Here is a 27,766-nt window from a genome sequence, read left to right as displayed (position 1 = left end):
AAAGTGTGCGGACTCCCACTGGGGCTTGTAGGTTGCTCTTTTGGAAGCAAAGATGGATGCATCCTGATATCCATTTGGATAGTCTCTCTATTTTGAGATGGTTTGTCCTATTGAGTATTCTGTTATGGAGACCGAAAGTCTCTGTGATTTTCTTAATTTTTTTGCAAAAAGAAAAGGAGTACTTGTGGCACCTGGTTAGTCTCTAAGGTGCCACAAGTACTCCTTTTCTTTTTGCGAATACAGACTAACACGGCTGTTCCTCTGAAACCTGTCATTAATTTTTTTGATCTTTCAATGTAAAAAGCTAATGCTCTGTAAATATCTGTGTGGAGTGATGCCTCCCTTCCATCTGCATGTGGTTTTGGAAAAAACACAGGTAAGTAAATGGGTTGTTTCAAATGAAGCGTGTGGGCGGGGGGAGCGACTTTGGGTAGGAACTTGGGGTGTGGTCTTAAAGTAACTTTATCTTTAAAGAACGTTGTGTAAGGAGGATGTACCATTAGGGCACCTTGCTCTCCCACTCGTCTGGAGGGTGTGATGATGATGAGGAAGGCCACCTTCATAGATAAATGTAGTAATGAGCCAATTGCAAGGGGTTCAAACAGCTTTCCCATAAGACTGCATAAGATGAAGTTGGGTGGCAGTTTCCTTATTGTGGGAGTAGGTGTTCTCAATGCTTTAAGAAAGCGGTTAGTCATTGGGTGGGCAAATATAGTGATTCCATCCACCTTCTCTTGGAAAGCTGTGATAGCCACCAAGTGTACCTTGATGGAGCTTGTGAAGAGTCCCGGTTTTTAAAGTTCTAATATGTAGTCCAGGACCCTTGTTAGAAGGGAAGATGTTGGTAAGATCTGTTTATCTTGGCACCAAGCGCTGAATTGTTTCCACTTATGGATATATGTCTTTCTTGTATTCATTCTATGACTGTTCAGTAATCTGTCTTTTATTTCCTCCGAACAGGCTGTCTCGGCAACCATCTCGAAGAACCTGCACAATGTAAGTAACCTTCTCTTCCTCAGTCAAGTTGGGGTAAACAATCCCCTATATCAAAACCTAAATTCTATTAACATTTTGATTACATTTGAGACATTAATAACTCAAAGCAGGTTATTAGCTATCAGGATTTTGAATTGTGGGCATGGGCCAATTTATTATTATCTTTGTGAGATTTTCAAAGGCCCAAATGGCAGTTAGGAACCCAACTTCCACTAAAAGACAATAGAATTAGATGCTTCAACTGCCCTTTGTGTCTTTGAAAATCTCCCCCTAAATTTGTATATATGGTCACAGTAGTCCCTTCTGGGTTTATAATTTATGAATCTGAAACCTTCCCACCATGGAGTTAAACTCAATTTTGGCTCATAGATTGGTTATGCTGAGATCCACTTCATTTACTTACTGATGGGATTTATTTTCCTTGTTTCATGCTGAAAGAAAAGTTAAAACATGCTGTGCTAGTTCATGGGTTTGACTAGTTTGGTTTTTTGTTGTTTGTATTTTGGATATATTAGGTATGACAACTCACATAGTCTGAGAGGTCAAATTATTGTGATATTATTTTAAAAGCAAAGACAACATCTTTGCTTTTAAAGGACTTTGAAGAGAAAGCTCTGTCAGACTTGTCCCTGTAGAGTGTCACATCCATGTGGAACACAGTGAGAGGTCATTATAGATCTGTATGCAATCTGTATATCCCAGAAGGGTTGCAGAATGATCTTTTTTCTACGCTGTTCAAACTCCTCATGAAATAACAAGCAGAGACAAAAGTGCATAGTGCTTCCAGAGTACTGCAAATGACTCCAAAATCTCTTTCTTGAAGGGTAACCGTTAATTTAGACCCCATTCTTTTGTATGTATAGTTGGGATTATGTTTGCATTACTTTACACTTAACATTGAATTTCATCTATCATTTTGTTGCCAAGTCACGCAGTTTTGTGAGGTCCCTTTGTAACTCTTTGCAGTCAGCTTTGGACTTAACTATCATGAGTAATTTTGTATCATCTGTAAATTTGCCACCTCACTATTTTACCCCTTTTCCCAGATCATTTATGAGTATGTTGAACAGCGCTGGTCCCAGTACAGACCTCTGGGGGACACCACTATTTAACTCCCTCTATTCTGAAAACTGACAATTTATTCCTACCCTTTGTTTCTTATCTTTTAACAGGAGTGCTGGCAATGCTTTCAGGATCATCTAAGGATCCTTAATTTAATTTAATGACAAGCCTTTTGTTATCTTAATCACCCTGCCTCTGTTTATAAACCAACTCCCTGCCCCAAGGGCAGAAGCTGTTAGCAGTACAGAATTTGGTGATTTTGCAACAGAAAAGAAGCTTCAAAAACAGGCTCCAATGAGAAACTGCTAAGCTTGAATTAATATGCAAACTAGATACCATTAACTTGGGTTTGAATAGAGACTGGGAGTGGCTGGGTCATTACACATATTTAATCTATTTCCCCATGTTAAGTATCCTCACACCTTCTTGTCAACTGTCTAAATGGGCCATCTTGATTATCACTACAAAAGTTCTTTTCTTCTGCTGAAAATGGCTCATCTTAATTAATTAGCCACTTACAGTGGTATGGCTACTTCCACCTTTTCACATTCTCTGTATGTATATATCTATCTTCTTACCATATGTTCCATTCTATGCATCCGATGAAGTGGGCTGTAGCCCACAAAACTTATGCTCAAATAAATTTTCAAAAAGAAAAGGAGGACTTGTGGCACCTTAGAGACTAACAAATTTATTTGAGCATAAGCTTTCGTGAGCTACAGCTCACTTCATCGAATGCTCACGAAAGCTCATGCTCAAATAAATTTGTTAGTCTCTAAGGTGCCACAAGTCCTCCTTTTCTTTTTGTAAACTTATCATATTCCACACTCAAGCTCTGTGTGGGCCTAGGGCAGGCCCAGTGATCAGACCTCAGTTACAAAACTTGAGGGGGAGAGTGACAGGAACCACTATAGCTCATGTGTGCTGAGCACCCCCTATTTTTTTTTCTGTGGGTGCTTGAGCCCTGGAGCACCCACAGAGTCAGTGCCTATTGTGCATACGTGACCTATTTATTCCAAGTGGGTTTTGATTGTAAACTCCTTAGGGCAGAGACTGTCTTTTTGTTACCTGTTTGTACAATGCCTAGCACAACGGGGCCCTGGCCTATGACTGGGGTCTCCAAACACTTCTGCAGTACAAGTGAACAATAATAAGACAACCAGAACCTAGCATGCTGTGGTGTCTCTATTAAAGCTCAGTTCTCTTCATGAGTTAAATATTCTGGCCAGACTGAATATTTAGAAGTTGTTTGAAATACTGTTCCCACAGTATTCTTGTCAGCAAGTTAAGGAAGTATGGGCTGGATGAATGCACTACAAGGTGGGTAGAAAGCTGGCTAGATTGTCGGGCTCAACGGGTAGTGATCAATGGCTCCATGTCTAGTTGGCAGCCGGTATCAAGTGGTGTGCCCCAAGGGTCGGTCCTGGGGCCGGTTTTGTTCAATATCTTCATAAATGATCTGGAGGATGGTGTGGATTGCACTCTCAGCAAATTTGCGGATGATACTAAACTGGGAGGAGTGGTAGATACGCTGGAGGGGAGGGATAGGATACAGAAGGACCTAGACAAATTGGAGGATTGGGCCAAAAGAAATCTGATGAGGTTCAATAAGGATAAGTGCAGGGTCCTGCACTTAGGACGGAAGAACCCAATGCACAGCTACAGACTAGGGACCGAATGTCTAGGCAGCAGTTCTGCGGAAAAGGACCTAGGGGTGACAGTGGACGAGAAGCTGGATATGAGTCAGCAGTGTGCCCTTGTTGCCAAGAAGGCCAATGGCATTTTGGGATGTATAAGTAGGGGCATAGCGAGCAGATCGAGGGACGTGATCGTTCCCCTCTATTCGACATTGGTGAGGCCTCATCTGGAGTACTGTGTCCAGTTTTGGGCCCCACACTTCAAGAAGGATGTGGATAAATTGGAGAGAGTCCAGCGAAGGGCAACAAAAATGATTAGGGGTCTGGAACATATGAGTTATGAGGAGAGGCTGAGGGAGCTGGGATTGTTTAGCCTGCAGAAGAGAAGAATGAGGGGGGATTTGATAGCTGTTTTCAACTACCTGAAAGGGGGTTCCAAAGAGGATGGCTCTAGACTGTTCTCAATGGTATCAGATGACAGAACGAGGAGTAATGGTCTCAAGTTACAGTGGGGGAGGTTTAGATTGGATATTAGGAAAAACTTTTTCACTAAGAGGGTAGTGAAACACTGGAATGCGTTACCTAGGGAGGTGGTAGAATCTCCTTCCTTAGAGGTTTTTAAGGTCAGGCTTGACAAAGCCCTGGCTGGGATGATTTAACTGGGAATTGGTCCTGCTTTGAGCAGGGGGTTGGACTAGATGACCTTCTGGGGTCCCTTCCAACCCTTATATTCTATGATTCTATGATTCTATGAAATATTTCCAGCCCAGACCTTTCAGGAAGGAAGGAATTCTTTACAGTGAGGAATAAGAGTCAACTCTGGAGGGTGGTACATGATAGCCCAGGAAAGCTCTGGTACCTTCTCCTAAAAGAAGAGAGAGAAAAAGAAGGATCAGGGATACAAAATATCACACCGCTGTCTCTCTTATGGAAAGTTGCTGTAGCATTTAGAATGAATGGTGACCTCTCTATAAAAAGTTGAATCCTACCTATACAGATCAATAGAAGGGATACAATTATCCAATTAAAATCTACTAGACAGTACAAAATTCCATAGGAAGGCTATAATTTTCTATTAAATTATGGTTTTAGAATATTTTCTATTGTTTCATCCCTGTTGAAATCCATAGGGCTATTCCATTAGATTCCTACAACTTTCCAAAAAAGGAAGGGGGAAAAATCCTGATTATTCATGCAAATTGTAACCTGGAATGCTAAATGAAAAGTTTCTAGAAAATAAATAACTAGAGTGAAAGATGACTTTTGGTTTTACATGAATGCATGTATAGTCAGACCAGATCTTTAAATTTGTTTGGAAAAACTGGATATTGGCAGAATCTCAGAGAAATCAAGAAATAGAACCACAATGACTTTGTTGTGATGGACCAAATGGGGAAAGACTGTGGCAACATAAGGAGAAACTGATGGAAGTGAGGGACTAATCTCTCTGTTCACTCTGAATAGAGATTTTATAACAGTTGACTTTGCATTTCTGGCTGAAGGCATTTGTACATGTGATAGACTGACTGTACTATTGAAATCAACTGTGTTGCCTTATGATATAAAACAAAAAAGACTGGAGTGTTCTCATTGTTTTATATTAATGGAAAGTTAAGTTTCAGGTCTGTTCTAGAAGAAAGTAGACGAAGCAGAATTAATTAGGAGAATATAGTAAGATAAAATGAGCATGCTCAGAGCCAGTTAAATACCATTTAAAAGCATGTAGTTGCTATGTCAGAGTCAGAGAAGGTGGTTAGGTAAGCCCAGGCACTGTTGCAAGTAGGTTGATCAAACACATTCCTCTATACAGAGAAAAAAAATCCATCTAGAACCAAAACTGAGCGCAGCTAGGTTCTCTACTTTCATATCCTGCCTCAAGACCTGCCTTTGCCACAATCCTGCTAAGCTAACTAAAGAGGGCTAGGCTGAGAGACAGACAGGATACTAAATAACTTAAAATATTTACTTATTATAAAGTGCACTCCACAACTGAATGCAGTAGGTCTTTGTCTGGGCAGCAAGAAGAAAGGGATTGTGGACCCCATAAGGGTTCCTGCTTCCTTGAGTTATGAGGGAAAGGCAAAAGAGGTGAGCAGAGTAATAGGGACCCAGAAGTCCAGCTCAGGTGTGGGCACTGACCTGTCAGGCATGCAGTCAGGGCAGGATATTTATACCCTCCAGATGTAATCCTCTTTGATCATGTGGGTAAAGGAAATGGCAAAACTTCCGCTAACTTCCATGGGGCCATGTCTTAAGTTATATTTGTGCAGCATTTAACACAACATCCCAGCTGAGGCCTTTGAGTGCTTCTGCAATATGGCCTCATCCAACTGCCAAGGAAGTCATTAGAAGTCATTCCATTGACTTTAATGGGAGCTGGATCAGGGCCTATACATATTTAATAAGAAGAAAATAACTTTCTTATTAAATAACCAGGGCCTAACCTTGTGATAATATTTAAAAAAAACACATTTTCTGGGGTTTATTAAAACTCTTGCATCCTAAGGGATGTGCAATAAACACAATTAGTTTGATTTTTTTGAAAATAAACTGAACCAAGTATTATAGTGAACAATTTGTATTGGCTTGGGATTGCCTGGATCACACAGATGTTTTCTACTTTTGTGATTTTTAGGGTTGTTGTGGAAACTGTGGGGTTGTGGGTTTTTGTTTTTTTTTTTTAAATCTAGGCATGATTTAAAGAGGCATGTCTTTTTGACAGTATAAAAACTAATCAGTCACAGCTTGAATTATTTATAAAAGCTTCTTAATCAGAGGTACAGTGAAGAGTGATTGTCCATGAAATTATTGTCTTTCTGAACTGGACAAGTTTTGTACTCTGACAGTTCATGGTAAAAGAAAATTACATTAGTATGTCACAATTAATTTGTCTGCAGTGTAACAGGAACTTCAGAATGGTCATCAGTGGTACAAAGTGACATCTGTTAAAATCTGCGCTAGCATGCTTCAAGAGTGTTCTAGCCTTAAGGCTAAGATTTGTCATCATTTCTCATGGAATTAATGATTCCCAGTTACTAAAAACTGGTATGATACTAATGTAAATTCCGATACCCTGGAAGGAAAGGTCGCACCAATCCTGTTTGCTGCATTCTGAAAGCAAAATCACACAAGTGGCAGACAAGAGTTGCCAGCTATCAGTAAATTACTTTTAAAAATGTGTATACTATAGACTAATAAAAATAGCATACTGATCTGGAAATTATTTTTGGCATAATATTCTGTATTTTCAGCAGAGAATAGAAAAAGAGTAACAGCAGAAATAATCTGCCAACTTCCTTCTCAGAGAAGCCGACTCATTGTGGAAAATGTTTCAGGAAAATAACTAAAGAAATGGTGGATGAATTTTGTAAATATTGATCCAGATTGCATTACCATGAATAGAAGTTGGGCAGAAGAAAAAATTCTGAGAAATATTGTTTCCAAAGTACATCAGGATCTTATTATTAATCATGTTGGTTTATTATTTTTTAAATAAGTAAATGAAACTTTGACAGTATTATTAGTATTTTTCCCATCTGGGCTGTGAACAGAAATAGCAACTTGTTAAGCAACACTTTAGCCTTCTCCTGTGGTCACTCTACTTCTTTCCTTTGTTTCAAACACATATTTAACTGTGAAATTAACTTTTTCAAATTTTAAAGAAAGTTAGTACAGGCTTTAAAAATTATATTAAATATGCCCAGTATTTAGAGATGAAAAGTACCTGTTAGATACTTGAATTCATCCCTCTGCTTGGCAGAATACATTTCTTTATGTAGCAATCCCACAAGGAATGTTCATGTATTAAATTGATATTACCCTGGGCACAAACACTAAGCGACCATTAGAAGTTATTCTGGAGACAGGAGGAGTCAATTATTGTAAGCAGTTGAGTCTCATCAGTCGCAGAAACAACATGCTAATATGGTATGTGCCCTCCAGATTTTCTTGACTACATCATGTCCTATCTGAAGAAACTCAATATCTGTCATAACTCAAAATCTTTTCAATCAATCCTCCCCAATTTGCTTGCCATTTATTCAGTCTGTCATCTCTTTCCCACTTCTTTCACTCTGCTGCACCATGGTATCAATTGTATCCTCATGTGCTTGAAACTGCCTTCATATTGGCTACTTGGGCCTCCAGGCAGAATGAAATGTTTCATAATTAATGTGGGATACTTCAGTCATCCAGCCAAAGCACAGTGTAAATATGAGCAGCATTTGTGATCTGGTGGGGATGTGACAGGGATCACAGAGTTGGGGGTTATTGAAGAAGGGAGTGGGATGGAAGGAAAGAAGTCAGAATGGAAAGAAAACTTTTACAATTTTTTTTGTATGATAGCTCTGAACAGCATTAGCAAGGACAGCAGTTGGTGAGTGTAAGTAACTCGTGAGTATGGACTATAGGGACACTTCTCTATGTCAAAATCCACATATAAGAATTTGCTGCTCAGGATACTCCCAGTTCAATCTCCAATATGTCAACCAAGAGGACAGCTATCACGGTAGCACTTGAAAGTATATACATGCCTCACTTGTAAGAACCATATAATGTGGCTCTTCCTGTTTCCTATTTGGTTATTGCTTGAAGAGACCATGAAGTGGATTGGCAAACTACAGCTTATTTGAATGTTTAAGAACTTTGGGAATCAGGAGAACTGAGTTACAGTCCTGACTGCCAGTTTGTCACTTTGAGCAAGTCTCTCTCAGGTCAGTGTCCTTTTCTGTTAAATGGAGCTAATGATGTTTTCCCACCTTTGTAAAGTGTTCATAGATCCTTGAGACAAGATTATTAATATTAATATTTATGCAATTTATTTTATCATTGTTAAAGCCTGACAAAATGTTAGGTTACACTTTCACACCAGTTGGCAATATTGTTCATTACTCTCTTTTCCCGAACACATGTTTTGCCTGTCATTGTCAGAAGCATCTCTGCTAGCGCAGTGGGCAGGTCACTCCCAATGCTGTTATACACTGTTTGTATAATCAGTGATATCCCTATGCAGTTAGAAACATGGTGCAGAGGCAGTTGCCATGTGCAGATGCTGTCATTTGTGTCAGGAACACAGAAGAAGCCATATCTGACTGCTTTAGTATGGGTTTATTGTAGTACTTTATCCAGACAGAGTTATGCATGCTATATAGGTTTCATACTTCCAGTATATTAGACAACTTGTTTGTCAACTGTAATAAGTTTCATGGTGATGGAGGAGTAACAAGACAAAGTGCCAAACTATATGAAAATCAAAGTGCCATACCTTTCAAAGGGGGCCTGTACACCATGACTGCTCAAGGTCCTTTCATTAACTTAATCCAGCTGTCCTTAATCTGTAGAATTTGAACGCCAGAGTCTCTATTCAGGGTGAATGAACATGTCTGGGCTTTATTTCCATTAACACATGGAACTTCTTTTCAATAACAATAAGGTTGTGACAGATGCTTCCACACTCCTTTTTTAAAAAGACAACTATCAAGGTATTTTTCATAATTCTTAAAGCAGTTTTTTAATTTCTTCATTCCTTATAAAAGCCCGTTGGGTATTTGAAATTCTTTTTCTTTGGAAAAGAAAACTGCAGTGCAATAAAAGTGATTCTAACTCCTGCAAATGACTCGTGTATTTTTTAAAATATTTTAAATATAATCAAGAATAATTAACCACCAGACATGAAGATGCTGTCTGGACAATCTGATGACCTAGTTTTAGACACTGTTAATGCAACTCAGCATTTAAATACAAGTGGACAGCAGAAACTTTCTAAATTGTTGCAAGGTGAATTCTGTTATCTTTGTCAACTTGGAGTATTATATAATGTTTGAACAAGTCTGTGTATGTTGTATTTGTTAGCATGCTGGGACCATGGCTGCTCAGATCTTCACATTGACAGCAGGACTCTACATTCCTAGGATCCTGTGATTTTGGATCTATCCCTGAATTAATTGTGAGATCAGAGTGGTTGTGGTCTGTGGTATTGCGACAACCATCTTGTCCTAGGCAAACATTTGGTACAATATTATTTTATATATGCCCTTTGGGATATAAAACAGTATTGTTTTCAAAATCATGCACAGTAAAAACCCTCCATTTACCCACCACCGTCAGTGTGGTCTCGTGGGATTCCTTGGTAGCTATGATGTCAGTATATGATAGGGGTCAGTGTATGATCATACAGTCCTAGGGATTGCGTGGACGTACAGAGTGTATCCAGGCTGTTAGTCTGGATTTCAAGGGACATCTGCTGAATACAAGCAAGGTAAGTTAAATAATTTATGTGCAGAGTGTTCACATTACCCTTGCTATTTGGGACATTCAGTATATAAAACCACATTTAGTTGTTTAAAAATAAAGTGCAGGTCACCTTTGTTTCACTTGTAAGAAATGAGCTGATTTTTCTCATTTTGACATGGTTAGTATCAAGAAACAAAGAAAGATATCTATATGGGTTTACTCATAGCCCCTAGAACAGACAGAATAATAATAATAATATAACATATGTCATATAAAATGAATACGGGGCTTCTAATTGCAGCTCTATATCAAAAGGACAAAAAATCCGATGACTTGTTCTCCTTGGAATAATGTCTCTAAGTACTTCTTGTGCTCTCTACATCTGTTACATGACAGGTTGTTAATGATGTGTGTGTTCATTTGATGTAAAGCACCTCCTGTGTGTTGTACTTTTCAAATCTGCCTTCTGAAATCCCTACTGATGTGGTATATTTCTCCAGACTGGGTCCACTCAAGGTCCAAATACTGATTAGTTGCTGTATTTCTCTGAATCAGCTTTCTGCCATTGGAGACCTTTATCCATTTCTCCGGGAGTCATGTAAGAATTTTCTTTCTACTATTTGATCCCTTGTGTTATCTATGCCAGTGATGGTCAGACCTGATATAGGTTATTAAATGTTGCCAAATGCCACTTCTCTTAGTCAGGGATATCAGTCTACTAGAGTTGCCCTACCAAAATGGTCCTTACGCACGTGAAATATTTAAGTATACATTTGTATTTGTAGCTCAGCTCAATCTCTGTCCATTTTTATGGGAGCCTGATTCAACTGCAATGGGATGAATTTGCATCTTCTTTGAAAACTAATTGTATGTAAAATCCTAGTGTGCTATCTACACTTGTGCTTCAACTCTGTCATCCTTTACAATCTAGCTCCAGCCCTTTCTAATTCATTGAAATAGCACTCTCCAGAGCCATAGGTGATCTATTCTTAGCTAAAATCAAGGGAGCGCTTCAATTATTTAATTCTTTTTGATTTGCCTGCTGCCTTTGACCATCATGATCATGATTATTTCTACCTCGTGGCTGGACTCTATTAGTTTTCCTTATGACTTGCTGTCCACTTCTTCAAAGTCTGCCATGGCAGTTGCTTATTATCTCCTCTCCCACTATCCTGCAACTACCCAGTGATTCTGCAATTATTGTTTCATAAATTTAACTTCTGTCCCTAGTAAAACAGTGGAACAAATATTGAGAGGAAAAAAGTAGCTAAACATCTCTAGGATAGTGAGTAATAAGCAACACTGGTTTGCAAAGAATGTGTTTTGCTAGAAAATGAAGGATTTTGACAGAATTACAAAATGTAGATGTCATATAACTGAATTTGAATAAACCATAGAATAAAAGATATCATGAAATCATACTTGAAACATTAATTCAGATCAATAGGAATAGCCTGCTCTAGGCTGAAAACTGGCTGAAAGATTGTAAACTAATGGTAATAATGACAAACAGCAATGTATCAAGATGGGGGAAGGTATCTAGGTATCTGTGTTATTTCAGGCATAGTTAAAAACTTCATCAAGAGTTCACAGAAGAACTACAGGGATTGATTTTATGATGCAAGTTTACAAGAGCAAGATACATTTGCTTGACTAAGCAAAAACAAAGGGGTATATAATAACTGCTGCTAGTAAAGACCAATGGTGAAATCTTGACATTTTGTCATTGACTTCATTTGGGCCGGGATTTCACCCAAGGAGAGAGAAGAGGTTTTTGCAGTAGGATAAGGGATTTAACTAAGACAAGTAAAAGGGAACATTTAGGCTAAATATTAAGAAAAGTTCCAGTTGGGTTATACAGTAGCCTCCCTAGGGAAATAGTCATAAACCTGTCACCTGAAACATTAAAATGTAGCCTGGACAGAACACTAGAAAATGTATGTTTTGGGACGGTCCTGCACTGGGAGATCAGGAGGCTGATTAGAGATCTAATAGGTTTAGTCCTTCTCTAACAGCAGTGATTCAATAGGATCTCTGTGTCCAAATGTCAGGCTTTTGGTGTGTCACAGGCCCTTGAAAATCCAGCCACTCCAGCATGTTTATTATTGTGTTACAAGTTGTACCATCTATAGTATACAACAAGAAACAAGTGATACATTTCTACTTGCTTAAGTAAAAGGACAAATAAACTTCTCACTCTCATAAGAAATTAATGACTACCACCAGGTTGCTTAAAAGGAATCGCTGAAACGTTGTTTGGCCTGTTGTGGTACTGACACTGTTCATGAAATGTCATAGACTAAAGCAGGCAGTGAGCAAGGCTTATCCGAGAGTTGGCTACAAACTGTTGTTTGGCCTGCTGAACTGGAAGCCTAGGTTTCCCTGATAATCCTGCTGGCTCTCTTGCCTCCTTTATGTCTCACAATAAAGAGTAATGCAGAGGAGGACATTACATGCTTTGGCTGCCTGTTGGTCCTTAGGAGGAGGTCACAAGGGACAATCTATCTAAGTGGAGCAAACTGGAGAGACAGGTAGGAGACTGGATCTTTGGATGGGAGAGGACAAGTGGAAATTGGTGGTGGTGGAGGAGACAGAAAGGACCAGGTGGTGGACAAGACAGACAATGGAACTGGAGAAAGCTAGATGGGAAAGAGGGCAGGACTGAGAAAGGAAAAAAGAAAACAATGTTGGTTAAAATAAGGGAAGAATGGCCTTGTTGCTAATGCATTCTGTTCTCAGCCAACAGATTTGCTATGTAACTTTAGGCAATGGAGAAGGTAGTTAAGGACATTGAAGTCAATGGTAAATGGGACAAAATACAGCATGGTTTTACAAAAGGTAGATCATGCCAAACCAACCTGATCTCCTTCTTTGAGAAAGTAACAGATTTTTTAGACAAAGGAAACGCAGTGGATCTAATTTACCTAGATTTTAGTAAGGCGTTTGATACCATGCCACATGGGGAATTATTAGTTAAATTGGATAAGATGGGGATCAATAGGAAAATTGAAAGGTGGATAAGGAATTGGTTAAAGGGGAGACTACAACGGGTCCTACTGAAAGGTGAACTGTCAGGCTGGAGGGAGGTTACCAGTGGAGTTCCTCAAGGATCAGTTTTGGGACCAATCTTATTTAATCTTTTTATTACTGACCTTGGCACAAAAAGTGGGAGTGTGCTAATAAAGTTTGCGGATGATACAAAGCTGGGAGGTATTGCCAATTTAGAGAAGGACAGGGATATCCTACAGGAGAATCTGGATGACCTTGTAAACTGGAGTAATAGGAATAGGATGAAATTTAATAGTGAGAAGTGTAAGGTCATGCATTTAGGGATTAATAACAAGAATTTTAGTTATAAGCTAGGGACACAACAATTAGAAGTAAAGGAGGAGGAAAAGGACCTTGGAGTATTGGTTGATCATAGGATGACTATGAGCCGCCAATGTGATATGGCCGTGAAAAAAGCGAATGCGGTCTTGGGATGCATCAGGAAAGGTATTTCCAGTAGGGATAAGGAAGTTTTAGTACCATTATACAAGGCACTGGTGAGACCTCACCTGGAATACTGTGTGCAGTTCTGGTCTCCCATGTTTAAGAAGGATGAATTCAAACTGGAACAGGTACAGAGAAGGGCTACTAGGATGATCTGAGGAATGGAAAACTTGTCTTATGAAAGGAGACTCAAGGAGCTTGGCTTGTTAGGCTAACTAAAAGAAGGTTGAGGGGAGATATGATTGCTCTCTATAAATATATCAAAGGGATAAATACCGGAGAGGGAGGGGAATTATTTAAGCTCAGTACCAAAGTGGACACAAGAACAAATGGATATAAACTGGCCACCAGGAAATTTAGACTAGAAATTAGACGAAGGTTTCTAACCATCAGAGGAGTGAAGTTTTGGAATAGCCTTCCAAGGGAAGCAGTGGGGGCAAAAGATCTATCTGGCTTTAAGATTAAATTCGATAAAAGTTTATGGAGGAGATGGTATGATGGGATAACATAGTTTTGGTAATTAAATATTCACGGTAAATAGGCCCAATGGCCTGTGATGGGATATTAGATGGGGTGGGATCCGAGTTACCCAGGAAAGAATTTTCTGTAGTATCTGGCTGGTGAATCTTGCCCATATGCTCAGGGTTTTGCTGATCACCATATTGGGGTTGGGAAGGAATTTTCCTCCAGGGCAGATTGGAAGAGGCCCTGGAGATTTTTTGCCTTCCTCTGTAGCATGGTGCATGGGTCACTTGCTGGAGAATTCTCTGCTCCTTGAAGTCTTTAAACTATGATTTGAGGACTTCAATAGCACAGATATAGGTGTGAGGTTTTTTGCAGGAGTGGTGGGTGAAATTCTGTGGCCTGCGTTGTGCAGGAGGTCAGACTAGATGATCATCATGGTCCCTTCTGACCTAAATATCTAGGAATCTATGAAAGTCACATAATCTTTTTCTGCATTGATTTCCATATGAAAATAGGGATTTTAAATTTTACCTGTCTCACAAGTAAGTGAAAGTCCCTTAGTACTTTGGGAGGAAGGTGTTTGTGATGCTTCTTGGGACACCTAGGGCTGGGGGTCACCTTGTTACTACATGAGGGAGACTTGCATGTGCTTAACTGGGTGTTCGCTCGTGAGCACAACTAGCCTGTCAGACACTCAAGAACTCTTCTTTGGGACTGTTTTTGCTGTGCAGATTGACAATAGTGGCACCTCTGCCCATGAGTTTTTTCAAAGAATTCCCCTGTGGTATCCAGCCCCTGATCACTCCCTACACAGAGAAATTCCAGATCCTCTGTTCTCAAAGGAAAAGAGTATCACAGTTTACCAGCTCTACCTTAGATCACCACTCCTCTGTTACACACAGCACTTGAGTTCAATTACAAACAAAAGGAAATGTATTTAAGAAAGAATAAAAATCTTCAAATAAAAAGCAGTGTAAGAGATGGGAACAAATGATTACATCTAAAACAAAATCATAACATGCATTCTAGAGCCTAAACATAACTAACATATAATCCTCTTGCCCAAATCAGTTTATCGCATCCAAAGTTCTTTCCAGCATTTTCAACCAAGCCCGGCTGAAATTTCTTTTTCATGAAGCCAATGTGCTATCAGTTTACTTCCTAGGGGAAGGCTGAAGGTGTACTTCTGTACCCCTTATTATACCCCCCACATTTCATTGTCCTTACATGTAAACAGGGCATTTCCCTGCTGGGTCACTTCTTCCTGTAAATTTTCTCTCTTTGAAGATTTCACAATCCTTTTTTAACATTTGGCTCAGACTGTACATGGATGCCCATTGTGAACCATTTACATATAAACAGACAAATGGATAATTATTTCTTGCATGAAAGAAAACCTGCTTTTCACCTTTCTGATGACCAGTCTCTGATCACAGACCTTAAGAACATATTTTTCAATGTATACATGTAACTCTTTACACAATGTCTGTACATACAGTTTGAAATCATTATGATGACCAGTGTGAGACAGGCTTTCATTAGAGACCTTACATGACATCCTTTGGGTGAACCCAGGGGATCCCTATACTCCTTTGCCCTCTGCTAGTTGGCATCCAGAGAATCTTTGGTCACAGTGCTATGTAACTCCAAAGTATTATAACTAACTAATTAATGATTATTAGATAGGGGAGAAATACTGAACTAGAGGGTGCTTGCTCTCGCGATTCAATCCTGCATAAAATATCACTTAAGAAGCGGCATATGTACCTAGTTAAATAGATATATAACATGCACAGATGACAAGGTCTAGGTAAGTCCTACACCACTGAAGTCAATGGGAGTATTGCAGGATTGGACCCTGCATCTTCAGAGATCCGCTTTAGGAAGAAAGAGAATATATTTAATATTAGTCCAATGGACTGTTCTGTAGGCTAAGAAAAGGGTTGAAAAGAGTTTCCACATAAAAATCAAATACTTCTGTAAAATGAGTAGCAAGAAAATAAAAGTTAAAGTGAGGCAAAGCAAAACCTCCTTTTTCTTTTCTTTGCTGAAGCCAAATAATACCATCTTGGGAATAACTATTATTCCATGCAAATTTTTGTGAGAATTTAAAAAAAAAAGAAAAGTGGTATCATTATAGGCAAAACCTGTGATAAATAACTGGATCTTGCTAGAACATTCATTTCAATAACATTTGTTCTGTCTCCCCATGAAAGGCATAATGATTTCCAATGAGCTAATTCTTCTGAAACTTTCTTCAGAGGTGGACTATAATTCAGAGAGAGGTTTCAGAGTAACAGCCTTGTTAATCTGTAAGTCTGCATGGTTTTTTGATATTTTAACCCCTATGTAACTAAGTGTACTAGATGTCTGCTTGAAATCAAAGCTAGCTCTAAGAGAATTCCAGGGAGAGCATAGGGAACAGTGCTTCTGCTTTTTCAAACTGGGTTTTGAACCCAGAAATTCCTTACACATTTTGAAAATATTATTGAATTAGAAACAATTAATACATATTGTCATCATATTGTGCAACCAATTCTTAAACTTATGACAGCCTTACTCGCTGTACTAAATTGTGTTAAAGGTTCCATTCATATAGTATATTGCTCAGTGCTAAAGAGCAACTAGTTTACCTCAAAAAAAAAAAAAAAGATTCCTGAATGTTAAACTAATATTGGCTTTGGGAGATGCATTCCTAGCTTCAATATATTTCACATAATTATGGCCAAAGACCATTCTTTAAGCATGGACAAACAAAAATAACCACTCCACTTCTTCAGATGCTTTTTCTTAATCAAGAAACCAAAAAAGTAAGGAGGACTCGTTTAACCCAGCAGGAGGGAGAATATTAACATACTTGAGTAAATTATCAGCCATTACATTTTTTTTCTTAATAAGATTTATTTAGACCATATAATTAATTTTTTATGTCTGATACCAAGCATATAAGCAGGTATATATGAATTTAGGAGAACCCAGAAAGTTCCTCATATATATATTTTTTGAGAATAAGCAAGATTGTTTCATTCATATATCAGGCAATTTCCAATTGACTAATTAAAGATTTTAGTCAAGAAGAGCTTTAACTGAGGTAAATAATTTTATAGCATTATGTTACTTATGAAGATTGTTTTGATTATCCAGGATCAGAGAATGATAGGAGAGAGTTGCAGAATTTTTTAAATATTCATGTCACTTAAGCAAATTTGAAATATACAACTCTGATAAAAAGAGGAGTGAAGCAGTAGACATGATTAAGGCTACAATTTAGTTGCGGAGGTCGTGGAAGTCATGGAATCCATGACTTCCAGCAATCTCTGTGACTTCAGCTTGTGGTGGTCGGGAGCTGCAGGGTCCTCCGCTGTCTGCAGGGGCAGGGAGCTGCCAGGTACTCTAGCCTCTGGCGGCTCCCAGAGCTCCAAGCTGCCATGGGCAGTGGGGCACCTCGCAGCTCCTGGGCAGCAGGGTACCCTTGAGCTCCCAGCTGCCATGGGCAGTGGGGGCCTCCCAGAGCTGCCAATGGCAGGGGAATCACCACAGCTTCCGGCTGCCGCGGGTGGTGGGGAACCCCTAAGCTTGTGGGCGGTGGTGGCAGGGGAACCCCCAGGCTCCCAGCTGCTGCAGGCCCCCAAAACTATGGGTGGCAGGGGTATCCTGCAGCTCCCGGACCCTGCGGGCCTCAGGGGAACCCCCGAGCTCCTTGCCACCACGGGCCCCTGGAGCTGCAGGTGGCGGGGGTACCCACATCCTTCAGCTGCTGTAGGTGGCTCCTAGCAGCCACCCAGCTGCCCCACTTTAGGCAGTGTGGGGACCTGAAGATCCAGATCCCCATTTTGTCACGGATAGTTTTAGTAAAAGTCTGGGACAGGTCATGGCTTCTGTGAATTTTTCTTTTTTGCCTGTGACCTGTCCATGACTTTTACAAGAAATATCCATGACAAAGTCTTAGCCTTAGACATGATTTATTTTTGTTTTAGCAAAGCTTTTGACTCAGTCCCATTTGACATTCTCATAAGCAAACTAACAAAATGTGCTCCCGATGAAATTATTATAAAATAGATGCATAACTGGTTGAAAAACCATACTCAAAATATAGTTACAAATGGTTTATTGTCAAACTGGGATGATGTATTTAGTGAGGGTTCTTCAGGAGTCTATCCTGAGTCCATTACTATTCAATATTTTCATTAACAACTTGGATAGTGGAGTGGAGAGTATGTTTATATAATTTGCAGATGATGCTAAACTGAGATGGTCAGGATTAGAATTTAGAATGACCTTGACAAATTGGCAAATAGGTCTGAAATCAACAAGATGAAATTCAATAAAGACATATGCAAAGTACTACACTTAGGAAGGAAAAATCAAATTCAGAACTACAAAATGGGGTGTAACTGACTAGGCACAAATACTGCAGAAAAGGATCTGGGATTATAGTGGATCACAAACTGAATATGTGCCAACAATGTGATGCAGTTGTAGAAAAGGCTAATATCATTCTGACGTGTATAAGCAGGAGTGTTGTATGCAAGACATAGGAAGTAATTGTCCCGCTCTACTTGGTATTAGTGATGCTTCAAATGTGTCCAAATTCAGGCATCACTCTTTAAGAAAGATGTGGACAAATTGGAGAGCGTACAGAGGACAGCAAAAAAATGATGAAAGATTTAGAAAATCTGACGTATAAGGAAGGATTTTAAACAGAGTATGTTTAGTTTTGAGAAAAGCAGACTGAGGGGGAACCTGATACTTGTTTTAAAATATTTTAAGGGCTGTTACAAAGAGGATGGTGCTCAATTGTTCTCCATGTTCACTGAACGTAGGACAAGAAATAATCAGCTTAATATACAGCAAGAGAGATTTAGGTTAGATAGTAAGAAAAACTTTCTCACTATAAGTATCATTAAGTACTAGAATAGCCTACCAAAGGAGGTCTTGGAATCCCCATAATTGAAGGTTTAGAGGAGCAGGTTAGACAAATGCCTGTCAGGGATGGTCTAGGTATACTTGGTTCTGCCTCAGCATGGGGAAATGGCCTTGATTACCTCTGGAGGTCCCTTCCAGCCCTACATTTCCATGGTTCTATGAAAATTGATTCTATAAAAAACTATTCTATTGACTTTATACTCTCTGGCTTGTTTTACATTCTGACAAACAAGGCGCTTGTCAACCTTTTTTCTCTTTACATAGCATCTTTCTTTAATTCAGTTTACCCTCTCCCTTCAGCCCCCACCCAGTTTGATCACCATAGGAAGACCATTACATTTTCTTCTGGCTGTAGCTAACTTTTTGAATAAGCAGTTAGATGCAGTCCTTTTTGTGAATATTTTTTCCAATGTGTTTGTTTAAATATAAGATTTTGTTCTTTGCAATTCACATCTTTTCAACATAGCTGTCCATTTAATTTCATATAGATTTCTAGTGTGTCATCTCATGACAAGTAGTATTCAGTTTCTTTTGCAATATTATTGGATCATAGGGCTGTTGTACTGCATTTAGTGTTATATTTTCATCTTGTTTGCTGAAACAAGCCAGAAAAAGATCATCATTACAGTATTAGACTGTATAACTTAAGTTGGAAGAGATTCTTATCTCAGGAAAATTTTTCGGCGGCTATATAATAAAATAATCTGGCATTACCAAATAAATCTTTCTATACATCCACTAAAACAAGATGTCCCATTACTTTGTTTACATTAAAGTAATCAATTAAATTTTATTGTAGATACTGACATTATGTATATTTCGTCCTCTATGGCCATACTTTTCAATATCTAAAATTAGAGCACATTAAAGGGTACTGTGAGTGCTTAGCACCACGGAAAATCATACCACTAACTGAGGTGCCCAAATATGGAACTTACGGTATTTCCTTTGAAAATTTTGGCCATGTTGCTTTTGGCAGAACTTAAAAAAAAACAACAACCAAATTGCCCTTGTACAAAACAGCAAATCCGGCAACACATGTTCACCAACATTAACCAGCCAAAAGAATAAATTTAACAAAGAAATAATTCACCCTCTCCAACAATACCATCTCCTCCCTGTGCTGATTTCGAGAATCTGTCTATGTATGATTAAGCATTCTGTTTGATGCTGGGGGCTCTTGATATGTATTTATGTCAGACTGCAGACTCCACTCTGAATGTGGGGTTTGCTGTCTTCTCTGTTGTTCCCTTACTTTCATGCTGCTCTGCAATTCCGAGGGGTAGTGGCATCGGACTAACAATAGTGGGTGATTCAATCTGGATGGTCCTCTATTGAAAGAGAAATACCCTGTAAAAATGGCTTTCTTTTCCCAGGGGAGAGGTTGCCTGGCAATTAAGTCACATGGGTCTGCTCATCCTTTTGAGGCTGATTGGGAGGTCATATGACAGGAGACTGGGAGGTTATAATTTAAGGGCAGGAACTGCTCTCCTCAGAGTCTTTGGCTATTTTCATCACTTCAAGCCAATGGAAGCTGTTGCAGGAGCCTGATGTTGGGGGAACCCTGCCTACCTGAACACAGAGAGACCTTAAGAACTCCCAAGGGAAAGGTCAGCTGCATTCTGGATTATTTGTTGTTTTCTAAATATCTGTATTTGCTTGTGCCTTATCTCCTATGTACACAGTAATAGTGTTAGAAACCTTTTGCTAAGCCTGTGTCCTACTATGTGTCTCTGAAGAGGTAAACTGTAAACCAAAAGGCCCAGTCCTTCAGTGGGATACTGGGGAATGTGCAACAGCTGATGGGGAGGTTTACACTAATTTCAGGACGTAGGGAATTGGGCCATGGTGCCCATATTTCCAAAAGGGGCATGAGACACAGCATCTGGAGTGCATGCCGACAGACAAGAGATTGGCAATGTTTGGCATGTGGCCCATCAGGGAAATCTGCTGGTGGGCCAGGCAGGTTTGTTTAACTGCAGTGTCCACAGGTTCAGGCAATCACAGCTCCCACTGGCTGTGGTTTGCTGTTCCAGGCCAATGGGGGCTGTGGGAAGCAGTGTGGGCCGAGGGATGTACTGGCCGCCACTTTCTGCCACCCCCATTAGCCTGGAATGGCAAACCATGGCCAGTGGGAGCTGTGATTGGCCAAACCTGTGGACCCTGCAGGTAAACAAACAGTCCCGGCCCTCCAGCAGATTTCCCTGATGGGCCGTGTGCCAAAGGTTGCCGATCCCTGCTATAGACCCAAAGACCTACAGACCTAAAATCTGCCCAGCCCCCATAAGCTAAGGGCTTATGGGATTCATTGTTTGATTCACCTCACAGCAGTCTGGCAAGTGTTCAGCATGGGGAACTTGGCTTCCTCAAATTCTGAGCAAAGAAAGCATTATTACTACAACCTGAATATCAGCAGATTAAGGTTATTTAGGACCAAGGTTGAGAATGAGTTCCAAAGTTTGGGGGATCTCATACAAAAGACACTGTCAGGAGTGCCCTTCCTTTTACACCAAAGAATTTACAGCTTAAGCTCCTTTTTTGATTTCAGCTATGGCAGAATTATGCAGGGAGAACGATGCAATTCTTGTAGGCCACACCTCAGCCATTTAGAATGGCATTTAAAAAATGCCTACATAACATAGGAGCACAAATCCCATTGCCTTTCAATGGAACTTATGCTTCTAAGTCACTTCTGAAAATCCCACCTGATCAAAATTGGCACATTAAATTCCATTCAGAATCAAAAGGTAGCTAATGCAGATCATGAAGTGCAGGTGTGATGTGCTAGCTGATCCGGAATAAGTAATGTACAGTGTAGTATGTTAATGTTTTATTGTCATTTGGCCTTCATAAAAAGATTTTTTAAAAATAAAATCATAACATAACAAGTGAGCTGATGCACGAGAATTCATTTTTTACTGGATTTAAAGTATCACCACATGTAAAATTCCACTGCAGTCATCTAAAGTGGAGCTGACAGAGGGATGGATCATGGTAGCTGATTGGTCCTGTTTCATTAATATTTATTGGCTTAGTTTCCCCCTCCCTCTCACCTTGTGTAGTCTTTCACACTTGTGCAAAGTGAGTGAAAATGGGAGTTAACTCATGCCAAATTGGAATGGTAGCGTTTTTCACACACTTGGCACTCAGTTTGGAGAGGTGTAAATTACTTCACAAAATGAAAGGCAGTGGAGACTTAGGGCCTATGTCTTTAAACTAAAACTTGCATTCAGGAGGAAGAATAGGGTGAGGAGTGTCTGGCTGCAATAGGATTTCAGTGGGAGTACTGTGGAGGCAGACGCTGGTACAGAAGTCTTTCCCTAATAAAACAAGTATAAAAGCAGGTGAGAGGGCATAGCCAGGTATACGGTGTTGGTTTGAGGCATTGGGGACTTTTTCCCCCCATAGTAGTTCATGGATGCACGGGCTTGGTGCTCTGGAACCATTGAATGAAGTTCAGGGCTTGTCTACGCTTCCGCTTAAGTTGATGTAACTTATGTCGGTCACGGATATGAAAAAGCCACCCCCCGAGCTGTCCGCACCGGCGCTAAGTCAGTGGGACACACTCTCATTCTGTCATAGCTTCCACCTTTCGCTGAGGTGGAGTAATTATGCTGACAGGAAAGCGCTCTCTGGTCTTCATAGTGCGTTTACACTACTGCCCTACATTAGCGCAGCTGCAGTGAGTCTGGTGAAGACTAGCCCCCGGACCAGGACCCTCTTGCAGTGTGACTACCCCTCGGGGCACACTCTCACTAGGACAAGCCTCCTGGGCTTCAGCTTCTCCTTGGTCTGACCTCAGAGCATTCAGCATCCCTGTCTCACGCCATAAGCTCCCTGCAGTGAGCCACCTGAATAGGACACCTAGGGAAACCTTACACGCCCTCCAAAGGGGCCATGCACCCCCGACTTCAGCAGTCAGGAGTGACTCTCAGCCAGCGGTGTAAAACAGAAGGGTTTATTAGTCGTCTGGAACACAGCATAGAGCAGAATCTTGTTAGCACAGAAAGCAGGAAGTTACAGCAAAGTTCATCTTGAGGAGACCCAGAGCCATGGGCTGTCCTCCTGAGTCCCAAACCAGGAGTCTGACCAGCCTCCAGCAGTCCACCTGCAGTCACACCCAGTTGCCCCTCCTCCATCCTGTATGCTGTTCCCCAGGCAAACCGGTCACCTGGCCTCCACCTCCCTTTGTTCTCCAATTCCTCCAGCTGGCTCTTGCAGAGGATGCGGCCCGGCAATCAGTTGCCAAGATACATCTATTGTCTGGTCCCAGGGAGCTAGAAGGCACTTGCACCTTCCCTCTCGGGGTATCTGCAAAGGTCACACACCCTTATCCCACCACCTAGATACTTGTGCAACACATAGGGAAAACTGAGGCGTGCACAGTATTCATACAAACACTAAGACACTTTCCACTTCATCACAAGTAGCCATTTGTCCTAAGTACCTGTGTCAATCTTTCTCAATGGCCTGTCTCTCAGATCTCCCTGACACTGTTGAGAAAGGCTGCAAGCTTTGGATTCACCAAGGGCAAGTGATACCTGACCAACCTGATTGCCTTCCAGGATGAGAGAACTGGCTCTGTGGATATGGGGAAAGCAGTGCATGTGATATATCTTGACTTTAGCAAAGCATTTGATACGGTCTCCCACAGTATTGTTGCCAGCAAGTTAAAGCAGTATGGATTGGATGAATGGACGATAAGGTGGATAGAAAGCTGGCTAGATTGTTGGGCTCAACGGGTAGTGATCAATGGCTCCGAGTCTAGTTGGCAGCTGGTATCAAGAAGAGTGCCCCAGGGGTCAGTCCTGGGGCCGGTTTTGTTCAATACCTTTATTAATGATCTGGATGATTGGATTAATTGCACCCTCAGCAAGTTTGCAGATGACACTAAACTGGGGGGAGAAGTAGATACACTGGAGGATAGGGAAGGGTCCAGAGTGACCTAGACAAATTGGAGGATTGGGCCAAGAGAAATCTGATAAGGTTCAACAAGGACAAGTGCTGAGTTCTGCACTTAGGAAGGAAGGAAGGAAGGAAGGAAGGAAGGAAGGAAGGAAGGAAATCCCATGCACTGCTACAGACAGGGGACCGACTGGCTAAGCAGCAGTTCTGCAGAAAAGGACCTGGGGATTACAGTGGATGAGAAGCTGGATAGGAGTCAGCAGTGTGCCCTTGTTGCCAAGAAGGCCAATGGTATATTGAGCTGTATTAGTAGGAGCATTGCCAGCAGATTGAGGGAAGTGGTTATTCCCCTCCATTTGGCACTGGTGAGGCCACACCTGGAGTGTTGCGTCCAGTTTTGGTCCCCCCACTAGAGAAAGGATGTGGACAAATTGGAGGGAGTCCAGCTGGAGGGCAACGGAAATTATTAAGGAGCTGGGGCACATGACTTATGAGGACAGGCTGAGGGAACTGGGGTTATTTAGTCTGCAGAAGAGAAGAGTGAGGGGGAATTTGATAGCAGCCTTTAACTACCTGAAAGGGGGTTCCAAAGAGGATGGAGCTAGGCTGTTCAAAGTGGTGGCAGATGACAGAACAAGAAGCAATGGTCTCAAGTTGCAGTGGGGGAGGTCTAGGTTGGATATTAGGAAACATTATTTCACTAGGAGGGTGGTGAAACACTGGAATGGGTTACCTAGGGAGATGGTGGAAACTCCATCCTCAGAGGTTTTTAAGGCCCGGCTTGACAAAGCCTTGGCTTGGATGATTTAGTTGGTGTTGGTCTTGCGCTGAGCAGGGGGTTGGACTAGATGACCTCCTGAGGTCCCTTCCAACCCTGATTTTCTATGATTCTAAGCTGGTCCCTGGTATCAAAAAGGTTGAAAAACACTGATTTATGTAATCAATCTGGCCCATCCTCCTTACTTCCAGCTATCTAGAAAACCTCCCACAGTCCGTTGGCCCATGTTCCTTCTGTGCATGCCCTCTGTACATTGATACAAACGCGGATAAATAGCATGGAAGGTGTGAGGGGAGACACATTTGTGATGGCAAGAAAGCTGCTGCATGGACACAAACTGAATCCTGAAGAAGAGGTCTATGTATGCTTGAAAGCTTGTGTGTCTCACTATCAGAAGTTGGTCCTCCCCTACCTTGTCCCTTCTGTGTAACTGTTAAGTGATTAAGGTGACTTGTGCCTGTCTCTGGGTCATAGTATGGACTAGGAGGGAACATTTTCAAAAAGTGCCTGTGACTTAGCCCCTCACTATGTTCAGTGAGTGTTGGGCTCTTAAGCACCTGCCAACCTCTGCACTTTACAGGGCCAAGTGCACTGTAGTGCAAATTGCATCCTTAGCTCCAGACATGTTTGTTTGAGTTTGATTTTTTTCTTAATCCAGCAGAGATGGCCTTGGAGTATGAAGGTAAATGCAAAAGGATTTACTTCAGAATGCCGTGCTTCTGCCAATCCTTAGCATGTCACTGCTGTACAACTCGCTAATTTGGTAGCTTCAAGGGTTTTTCTAGTAATGTTTATTTCCAGCTCACTGTTCTGCATAAGTATAGTCATTAATATGTACTGGCCACTCTGCCCTACTGATTGCGCTTTCCTCATTTTTAATTGAACATTCCACTCACCCAAAATCCGAAGTGAATTTGGTTGGGTACACACAGTGAGTGCCAGCTTAGCAGTTTAGCATTTTTGTCTCGGCTATTAAAAATTGATAGCTTAACCCCGTTAGAGGGCAGCTCCAGTAGCTAGTATGTTTCCACTCTTGTTAATTGTGTTGATGATGAACTTAGATCTTGTTTTACAGAATGTTTTCTTTTGTCTTTTTATTCCTTCTCTTCCAGTTGATGCTTTGGATCCAGAGAGGTTAATACAATGTCCCTATGATAATTATCATCGAATCAGGGCCTGTTGGTTTCCCTATCATCTTATAAAGTGCAGGAAGGTAGGATGCATCCGATGAAGTGAGCTGTAGCTCACGGAAGCTTATGCTCAAATAAATTGGTTAGTCTCTAAGGTGCCACAAGTACTCCTTTTCTTTTTGCGAATACAGACTAACATGGCTGTTACTCTGAAGGTAGGATGGGATGTTAAGGTCTCTAATGCACTTGGGAAAACATATTTTTGTAAATGCTTATGCATGGTGAGCTCGGTATGCTGTGCTGCCTTTTGCTAGAAGGATGCATTCACTTGCTATTAGGCTGGAAGATGCCGTCTTTATTTCATATTTATATCGCTCATCCATTTACCACTTAGTAAAAGCATCCAGTTCATATTTAGTAATGCCCTTCAGATCAGTGCATTTACCCTGAAGAAAGGCGAAACAGGTTCTTCAGAATACCTAGCTCAGTGATGGGATCCTATTCTCTTCCAACAGTTCACTCATGGGACCAGGGTATTTACTTCCCACTTCAGGCCATGGAGCAAATGCAGCCAGTGTTGGATGGATGCCTTCTGGCTGGCCAAAGCAGAAGTGATCTGATGTTGCAGTTAATTCTTTACTTTGCAATCAGAGCAGGAGAGCTGCTAAGCCATCTTTTTTTTATATTGCTAATAACTCTATTCAGTGTACATCTGTCTGCAAGTCCCTCTTCTCAGTCTTCTATCCTGGGCGAGAATGCTGTATATTTAAGAGGAGAATCTGCTCCTTTCTTTTGTCCTCTCAGTCTAGCATCTTATTTTAAGCTCTCCAGTGCTAGTGTATATTAGTTGTACAGGTATAAGCACACTTATATCGGTATAACTGCATCCACGTGTTAAGATGATGTCCTGGTATGATTGTATTGGTTAGGAATCACACCCCTAGCCAACATCGCTATAGTGATAGAAAAACCATGCAGAGCAAGCCTGAGCAGTGGGTTCGTCCTCTTTGTATTCTTGCTCTTTTCTAAGGGTAAAGGCTCTTCATTCAGTGGGGGACAGTCGTGCTCTTCTATGTCCACACTAGTTTACCTGTACTGGCAAAATGCTCCCAATATAGACGTGGCCTCAGGTGGAACATTGAGTAACTTCCCTCCTGTTCCAGAAGGGTTAAATTAACTGCAAAGACTTAAGCTCTAGCGCAGGCAGAGACTTATCATAGAATATCGGGGTTGGAAGGGACCTCAGGAGGTGTCTAGTCCAACCCCCTGCTCGAAGCAGGACCCATCCCCAACTAAATCATCCCAGCCAGGGCTTTGTCAAGCCTGACCTTAAAAACCTCTAAGGAAGGAGATTCCACCACCTCCCTAGGTAACCCATTCCAGGGCTTCACCACCCTCCTAGTGAAAAAGTTTTTCCTAATATCCAACCTAAACCTCCCCCACTGCAACTGGAGACCATTACTCCTCGTTCTGTCATCTGGTACCACTGAGAACAGTCTAGAGCCATCCTCTTTGGAACCCCCTTTCAGGTAGTTGAAAGCAGCTATCAAATCCCCCCCTCTTCCTTCTCTTCCACAGACTAAACAATCCCTGTTCCCTCAGTTTCTCCTCATAAGTCGTGTGTTCCAGTCCCCTAATCATTCTTGTTGCCCTCCGCTGGACGTTTTGCAATTTTTTCACGTCCTTCTTGTAGAGTGGGGCCCAAAACTGGACACAGTACTCCAGATGAGGCCTCACCAATGTCACCAATGTCATCCAAAGTGACAATTGTTAGTCTGTATTCGCAAAAAGATGGATGGGCTATCACCAGCAGGAGAGTGAATTTGTGTGGGGGGGTGGAGGGTGAGAAAACCTGGATTTGTGCTGGAAATGGCCCAACCTGATGATCACTTTAGATAAGCTATTACCAGCAGGACAGTGGGGTGGGAGGAGGTATTGTTTCATATTCTCTGTGTGTATATAAAGTCTGCTGCAGTTTCCACGGTATGCATCCCATGAAGTGAGGTGTAGCTCACGAAAGCTCATGCTCAAATAAATTGGTTAGTCTCTAAGGTGCCACAAGTCCTCCTTTTCTTTCTGTTTTAATATAAACACTTGGTTTGATTTTGTTCTTGTGTTTCATCAAAAAACTTTCATCTTGAAAA

General features: G+C 41.0%; 2 long non-coding RNA genes across 2 annotated transcripts in view; both read left to right on the top strand.

The window, feature by feature from the left end:
• LOC142070314 (uncharacterized) overlaps positions 1-25,842 on the top strand; it is a 334,822-nt gene extending 308,980 nt beyond the window's left edge. Inside the window, exon 3 of the long non-coding RNA XR_012666281.1 lies at positions 25,605-25,842. This is a non-coding gene — a long non-coding RNA (uncharacterized LOC142070314). The remainder of the gene's footprint in view (positions 1-25,604) is intronic.
• Positions 300-10,510, top strand: LOC142070356 (uncharacterized). The gene is made up of 4 exons (XR_012666310.1): positions 300-376; positions 961-996; positions 8,289-8,407; positions 10,427-10,510. It is a non-coding gene; the product is annotated as an uncharacterized LOC142070356 (long non-coding RNA).
• Positions 25,843-27,766: the final 1,924 nt, after the last annotated feature.

This window comes from Caretta caretta, chromosome 28 (assembly GCF_965140235.1).
Source record: "Caretta caretta isolate rCarCar2 chromosome 28, rCarCar1.hap1, whole genome shotgun sequence".
In the NCBI taxonomy this organism is placed as follows: domain Eukaryota; kingdom Metazoa; phylum Chordata; order Testudines; family Cheloniidae; genus Caretta; species Caretta caretta.
The sequence above is the reverse complement of the archived record's forward strand: the minus strand, read 5'-3'. Positions and strand labels throughout refer to the sequence as shown.